This window comes from Ixodes scapularis, unplaced genomic scaffold, assembly GCF_016920785.2.
Source record: "Ixodes scapularis isolate PalLabHiFi unplaced genomic scaffold, ASM1692078v2 PGA_scaffold10__122_contigs__length_95168666, whole genome shotgun sequence".
NCBI lineage: Eukaryota > Metazoa > Arthropoda > Arachnida > Ixodida > Ixodidae > Ixodes > Ixodes scapularis.
The window spans coordinates 48,862,756-48,870,689 of NW_024609836.1; positions in this window are offsets into that span (position 1 = coordinate 48,862,756).

Below are 7,934 nucleotides of genomic sequence, written 5' to 3' on the forward strand. Positions count from 1 at the left end.
TTATTCGTACGCGTTCTCGTGCGAAGGAGACGGCAAACGGAGCGACGGGGGTCGCGCAAGTAGCTTTGACAGTGTTAGAGCACTATGAAAGGTCGGACCGGCTTTGACTATGCAGCACAAATAATTGGCGCCGAGTCAAGCCAACGACTGCTATAGTTCTGCACCTCACTTCTACTCTCCAAATTTGATTCTGTACACGAAGAAAAGGGTGAGCTGGTTTGACACGAAAGTGAAATGAACCGCATATCTGTACTTTAGCAGCGGCATGTAAAGTTATTTCGAGCAGAAGTAGTGTTTAGTGAGAATTAAAAAAAAAAAAAAAAAAAAGGCAGGCAAGATTTTCGTATGCTGAGCGGAATCGGCTGGAAATTTGGGCACTTGCTGCCTTGTAAACCAGTCACGTGACCAAAAAAAAAAAATCTTGTGTCTCTTTTAGCCGCCGGGAGAGATCGCCGCATTCATCAGCAAACTAACCCTGGGGAAGGGCACGGTACGACCACGAGCTCACACATTTAAACGTCACTTAAGCTGCAGGTCCCCTGACGGTCTATTCGACTCCATTTATGTATTTAGATTTCCTCGTAGTTTGCACGCAAGTTCTTTTTTTTTTTGGGGGGGGGGGGGCGATAAAAATTATATAGGTGCAGTAAAAGCCTTTTCGCTTAGATTTAAATTATCTACAAAGTTAATTCTAAGACTCTAATTCAAATTAGTCCCAAAAGGATACTAATTCAAATTAGTCCCAAAGTGAATTCCTTCTTAACCATTTTATTTGTTGATTTAAAAAAAAAAAAAATGAACAGTAACCTTTATCTTCGAAGTCTTACTATGCAAGAAGTTCAGTATATAAAAAATAGACATTCTATTTTTTTTTTTAAGACACACAGTTTCGGGAAGTGAATAACCTATATTAATGCGCTAGCATCAGTACCTGCATGACACGAAAAGCTGACGGAGTCCGTCTGTGGACAAAACAGTGGAAAGGGAAGCGCGAAGTATAGGCTCCTTGCACTGACGTCACATCGCATACTTTTGAACACCATAAAAGAGGAGGAGAGGGAAGCTGCTTTTGTAAGAATTTTGAGTGACAGGTTAATCTTCTATAATCTTCTGGGAGGAGAATGGCGACGCCTGTGCAAATCCGGGAGGCACAAAGGAGGATCCTGATAAGAGGAGAGCTCCTTCTTTCCCTCTTCTCTGGAGGGCAACGGAAATGACGTCCTGTGCAAGCCACGTATAGAGGGGAGGAGAGTAGTGAAGGACAAAGGCGAGAGGGCCGTGACGTCACAGGGCGGAAGCCAATGCGGGCGTGGCGCGGCGAGGCGAGAAGGAGGCGACGTCACGGGGCGGATTGTGCGCGCGGATGCTGGGGCGAGTCTGAACTCAAAACGCGTTCACACCGGCGATGCGATCTAGTCGCGCGATAACTTTCATCGCAAAACTGACCATCGCGGGCAAAAAGCGACGCGATTTGAGCAGTCGCTTGCTGACCCGACTTTTTGCGATGCGCTCTAGTCGTGGAGCAGCTGAGCCAATCGTTCGGAGCGAGAGTTTTTGAGAAACGACTCGCCAACGAAGGCGTTGGACTCACTCATCGCGCACGCCAGTGTGACCATCTAAGTTGTTTGCGATGCGATCTAGTCGCATCGCGCGACTGCTTACATCGCAGGAGTCAATGCGCCTTTACAGGTGTGCGGAACGCGTATGCCTTGATTTGTGCTACAAAATGGAGTGTGAGCCAACTACTAGTTCTGGTTCAAGTAGGGGGCAAAATAAGACGGATTGTGAACGAAGGAAAGGGCTGCCAAAAACGGTGAACAGCGAAAGCAGCGTCAGGCAGCGGCTGCCGCTGCTGAGCGTGCAAAGGCAGACGAACCAGAGCCCTCAAAGTCGGAAAAAAAAATACAGGAAGATTCATTGCTGGATTCTTAAAGAATCCGTTAGCATGACCCTTGGGAAACGCCACGCACGTCCCTTTTTTTTTTTGAAACGCTAATACTAACCCCGTAACGAGGCCAAAAAAAAAAAAAAGCAGCAAAAAATTAGAGAATGCAAACGAGAAAAACAAAACAGAAAAGTGAAGGTGTCAGCGTTAGTGTTTCCCAAAAGAGGACTTGCGGGGTGCTTCCCAGGGGGGTTCATGCTAACACTTTCCCTAAGGATCTATCAATGATCTTTTCTCTTCATCAATCACCCGCTATATTTACTAAAAACTAAATTGGTGTATTGTTTACCGCTTTTGGACACATTCCGGGTCACGTGACGTCATTTTTTTCTATAAATTTACCAGAGAAATTTAATTGGTGTACAGGTGAAGTGACGTCAGTTTCTTCACTGAATTTATATGGAAATGCGATGAAGAACGAACGGACAACAATTTGGGACTGAGAAGATGAATTAAAAATCATGTCATGCTTAACAATTGTTTAATTTTAGAAGAAAGATAACTAATTTCGCACTAGGGTTCGTTTTAGCTTAAGTCTTGACGCAGCCGACGCTACGAGATAATGGAACCAATCAAGCCGTGTCAAAAGCGCAAGTCACTAGGTATTTCCTGTTTATGATGGGTTCAGCGATGATAGAGCACGTACAGAAACATGATGAACGTTATGATGATGCGCTTTTGAAATTGTCCGATTGGTCTTATCAGCTCGTGGCATCGGCTGCGTCTGGACCTAAAGTCAAATTTCCACTATTAACTAACCCGCAAGAGTGCATTTTAGAGATCACAACTGAAACAAAATTGGTCTTATAACGGACGGAGGAATCAAATGTTTGTTTTTTTAGAATTAGGCTAGGTAACGCAAGCTATCGCCCGTTACAAAAGGTATAGCCATTAACATCTATCCATCCGTTGAACGGCATGTGTTACACTATGACTGTCTTTCGTAGGAACAAAAACTCCTTTTATTCCTTGTTCATTGAAGAAAAAGGAGAAGATTGCGTGAGCACCTCGTCAATTACGGTTCAGGAAAAAGAACGCCAGTATTTGTGCTTTGCCACACCCCGTTGAGTGATAGGCTAAAAGGTTGCTTTAAAAGTGTTTAATGTGCCAAAATGTCAAATTAGTCGTTAGTTCCTTATACAGCAAAAGGTTATTGAACATTGTGACAGTGGCGCACACAGGGACAAGGACAGAGAAGAGGAACACGTAGACGACAGACAAGCACGCACTCACAACTCATGTATTAACGAAAGGAGAAAAGAAAGTGGTATAGAACGCGGGACCCGCTCGAGCGTTGGCCACACAGGCACGAGGGACCACAGGCCCGAGGGCTCGAGGGGGACTGTTAAAATTACCCACACGAAAATGACTTTAAAAAGGCAATTTCCTCCTCTGTTAATGAAACAGACGGAAAGCTAACACATCGCTCGCCCATGCTTAGGATAATGAAAGCTTCAAAAATCTCTCTGGTGTGTTTTTCTCGGTACCTGCCTATTAAAGCTGTATTTTGGGCTAGTTGGTATTGGTCTTGGGTTGTCAAAGGCATGGTAGCGCTTTTTTGGACGAGGACAAAAGTAAGAGTGGTTCTTGTGGCACGTATGTTTTTTTAAAATTGTTTACCTTAGCATGAACTTTTTGACAAATTTTAGCCATTTTTTGGGGGGCTAAAATTTGTCAAAAAGTTCATGCTAAGGTAAACAATTAAAAAAAAACATACGTGCGACAAGAACCACTCCCACTTTTATGTGCCCTGCTCCCTGAGTGTAGTATATAGTATCCCCCTTTCATGTGGTAAAAGCTACATTGGACAGACCGGATGGTGTGTGAACGACCGGCTACGAGAGCACTATCTCTCTCTAAAGTCTACGGTGGGAGGCCATCTACCCCTTCACTGTAAATCCTGTAATTGTACGCCATCCTTAGCGAAAACCAAGATAATAGGCAGGTACTGAGAAAAACACACCAGAGAGATTTTTGAAGCTTTCATTATCCTAAGTATTTGCGAGCGATGTGTTAGCTTTCCGTCTGTTTCATTAACAGAGGAGGAAATTGCCTTTTTAAAATCATTTTCGTGTGGGTAACTTTAACAGTCCCCCTCGAGCCCTCGGGCCTGTGGTCCCTCGTGCCTGTGTGGCCAACGCTCGAGCGGATCCCGCGTTCTGTACCACTTTCTTTTCTCCTTTCGTTAATACATGAGTTGTGAGTGTGAGCTTGTTTGTCGTCTACGTGTTCCTCTTCTCTGTCCTTGTCCCTGTGTGCGTAACTGTCACTATGTTCAATAACTACCAACTCGCCCAACTGTCTACTCGACTTCAGCAGGAGGTTAGTCCGCCAGAACATGGCGACATTGTTACCCATTGTAGATAAGCAATTTATCCAGTGCAGTACGACTGCTAGCCTCGGGTCTTTGACGTGCTCCACGCAGTAGTGATACACGGCCGCACGCCGGTACGATGGTCATCCAGATCGAAACGGGCAGGGGTGGGGATTCAGCCCAGGATCCTGGGTTCCGCATCGCGAGCTTTCGTTCCACGTGCTCCAAGCTGGTGTGCGCTAGCCCACTTGGCACTAGAGCCACTCTATATGGCAGCGTAGCTGCCAGAGTAGCGACACGACGCAAAATTATCTAGATGCACGCCGTCAGAAGCGCTGATAGTGATCTCCATTTTGGGCCTGGGAGGTTGCCATGGTAACGGTGCTTCTAGCGACGCCGGGCGGCAACCTTTGTAGTCTAGTTGATATCTCCATTCGTTCATTGAAAGTGGTATAAGACGCTTGGCATCGCGGTACGGCAAGAACCTCTGGAGGAACAGTGCCTGTTTTTTCTGAAAAGTGAGACGATTTGCAGCCCGGGGACTGTCGGGCGACGAGAGCTGCTATGGTATCGCACGTGCACGGACAAGGCGAGTGGTTTTCGGCGCCGCCGGGATGGCGGCCGCTTCGTGGGACGAACCTACCGTCCTAGTACTTTCGGACTTCGCTCGGATGGAACAAAATCTTACTACGCCGGCCAGGACAGGACGATTGGCTCGGGATATGACTGCTGCTCGACTGCCCCATAGTGAGCGAGTATACCTATGTTTAGCATCATACTTCTTCAAGACCCGATCATCCCTTCAAGATGAGATTCTCTCACCGACTGGTGAGGAGCGACGTCGACGGGGTTCAACCAAGAAGGACGTCATGGTGGTCTCTAGGGAATTTTAACGCCATCAAAAGAGACGGACGCCGGATATGAGGTGTTCTTGCCGACAAGCCAAATGGTCGTTCGGAAATTTACCGGCATTCAAGAGGTCAATATTTTTATCTGGTGTAGCACACAAATCCGTGTTAAAGGGGCCACAAAATTATTTTTAAACTTCTTCTTCCTTACCTGTAATCCTCAACTCAAAAGGGAACTGTGAAATCACGCAGTCGTGACATGCTAGGGCACCTGTGCGATGACCCCAAGCTTTCACCGTGCTTTTTAAGCACACCGTAGAACTTGGCATTCGCCAGTGATGATAAGTTTTTTCACGGCACTCATTGGCCAGGAACACGAATTCAAATATCCATGCACGAATTGATTGCTGACATCCGAGCGACGCAGCTTTCGTGTCCAATGCGTGAGTTGGGGTCAGCTGACGTCATTTTGGCCTTTGTAGGCATTGTAAAGAGGATATTTAGAACCATACACACATGATGATAACGTCATAGCACACTATCATTAAGGAGCACAAAATATTACCCTCGTAAGAAATAAATACGTCTGTAACTTGTTAATTACAAAGACGAACACACCTCTGAGCATCTAAGTTTAATAGTATCTGTTGATGCATTGTTATATAGCAGGACATTTCATATACGTCACTTGAGCAAACGCCAGTTTTTCACTTGAAAAAAAAACACCAAAAAACACTGCGATCAAATGCAAGCTATTGCAACGAAAGCAAGTTATATCAAAATCTTCAGGACTGCCATTTCGTAAAATTGGCGATTAGTAAAAAAGGTTAAAGATCGCAGGAGCTTCCTCACTAAAAAATGCTGTGATTATTCGGTGACCCAGGGCTGAAACAATTTCCCCTAGGCCCTACACGTGCCGTATACCTTTCCTTATGATTCTCAGAAATTCAGACTTTCAAAGGAAGCTAGAAAAATGCGAAAATTTTATCCTAAAAGCTATGTGAAGCGCAAGTTCGTCTGCTTCTTTTTGCAGGGGTTGTGGTGACATCAGAACGCCGAGATCTGAGTGGCTCCGATTGAAGGATAGTGGGTAGACCTAAAAGCAAGCTGCCTTGAGGCCTACCCACTATTCTTTATTCAGAATCAATCAGAGCTAGGCGTTCTGACGTCACCACAACGCCTACTAAAAGAAGCAGACGAACTTGCGCTGCGCATATCGTAAAATCGTTGATTAGTATACTTGGGAGTTGTGTGAATATTTATACAGCATGTAGTTGGTCAGCCATTTCAAAGTTGCGACGAGTCACTCGCTGCAGATGAGCAATTTAGCCAATGCAGTACATCCGCTAGCCTGGGGTCTGTAGGTCTTTAACGTGCACCACGCAGTAGTGATACACAACCGCAGGCCGGTACGAATCTCATCCAGATGGAAACGGGCAGGGGTGGGGATTGAACCTAGGTTCCCTGGTTGATTAGTACAAAACGTAAACATCGCAGGAGCTTCCTAGCTAAAAGTTTGTGATCATGCGGTTACCTGGGGCAAAAACAAATTCCCCAAGGCCCAACATGCGACGCATAGATTTCGCATCGATTCTCAGACACTCACGTTCAAATAAAGCTAAGAGAATGCGAAAATTGCATGCTAAATGTCTTATCGATCCTCAAACACATCCGGAAACCCGAGCACCGCTAAGGCGATATTACTGATGCTGTCGCACAGGTGCTAATATCCAGAGCGATCTTGCACAGGAAGGGTATAAAGTGTCATTCTTTCAGATCTTCACGTTACACCTACGTCAGAAAGCACGAAGAAGCCCTAAATCGTCTGCAAGCTGCGGTACATCACGACTCCGCGCACTGAACAAACTCGCATCCACCAGCTCTGGGCGCTGCCATCTTACCGATGACAGATGACATCACGGCTCTTGAGAAGTCACGTGACGATTCGTCACTCGGTTGCTACGGAAACCGAGCCAGCTCAGCTCGTTGCTATGGTACCGCGAGTGACCAATCGCGGTGAGAGGCGGCACAGGGAAAAGCGTGGCGTTACTCTTTGGCACCGATACCCCTTAATGGGCCGTAGGACGAAGAAGAAACGGCCTAGGCTGGGAAGAGGATAAAGTAAAAGTCAGCAGTTAGTCAGAGGTGTGTTTGTCGAGTCCTTTCCTTCGTGTCCTCGTTTTTGCGTGTTCAGCTGAACTGATTGCCAACAGTATGTACCAAATAGCTCAACTAAAACCCGTAGCTTAATACACTATGACGTCAGTTCTGTCTCGTGATAACCGACGCAGTCCGTTCGACGTGGATCACGGAGTGAGAAGCCTGGGAGCCCTGTCCAAGTTCTACAAGACCATTCTGACTGCCGCCGGTGCCTCCATCTTTTTTCTCTGCCTGTCACTCCGCTACCTACCCATCTGGCAGGAGAGGCGATGTGAGTTTGCTACTATGCTTCTTTCTACGATCCGATGGGAGCCAATTAAACTGCGGCAAAAGTGCATCGTCACGGCGCTCGTCCTTCTTGGGCGTCTTCTACCACAAGCTAAACCAATCACGCGAAAAAAAAAAGCAAATGTTTTGGCAATTTACTGTGCGCGATTGGCTTTAGGCCAGTGTTGTATACGTTCCTCAAAAAAAGGAACGAAAGCTCGTTCCTCGTTCCTTCTGATTTTCGGAACGTGTTCCCGTTACAAGTTACATCTGAAAAAGAGGAACTCGTTCCCACTGCAGTGTAAAGAATAGAATATTTTGTTACATTTACTATAGTTAAACCAAGCAGAGTTTTTTTTTTTATTATCCATCCCATTAGTAGTCAACATACCAGTTTGTA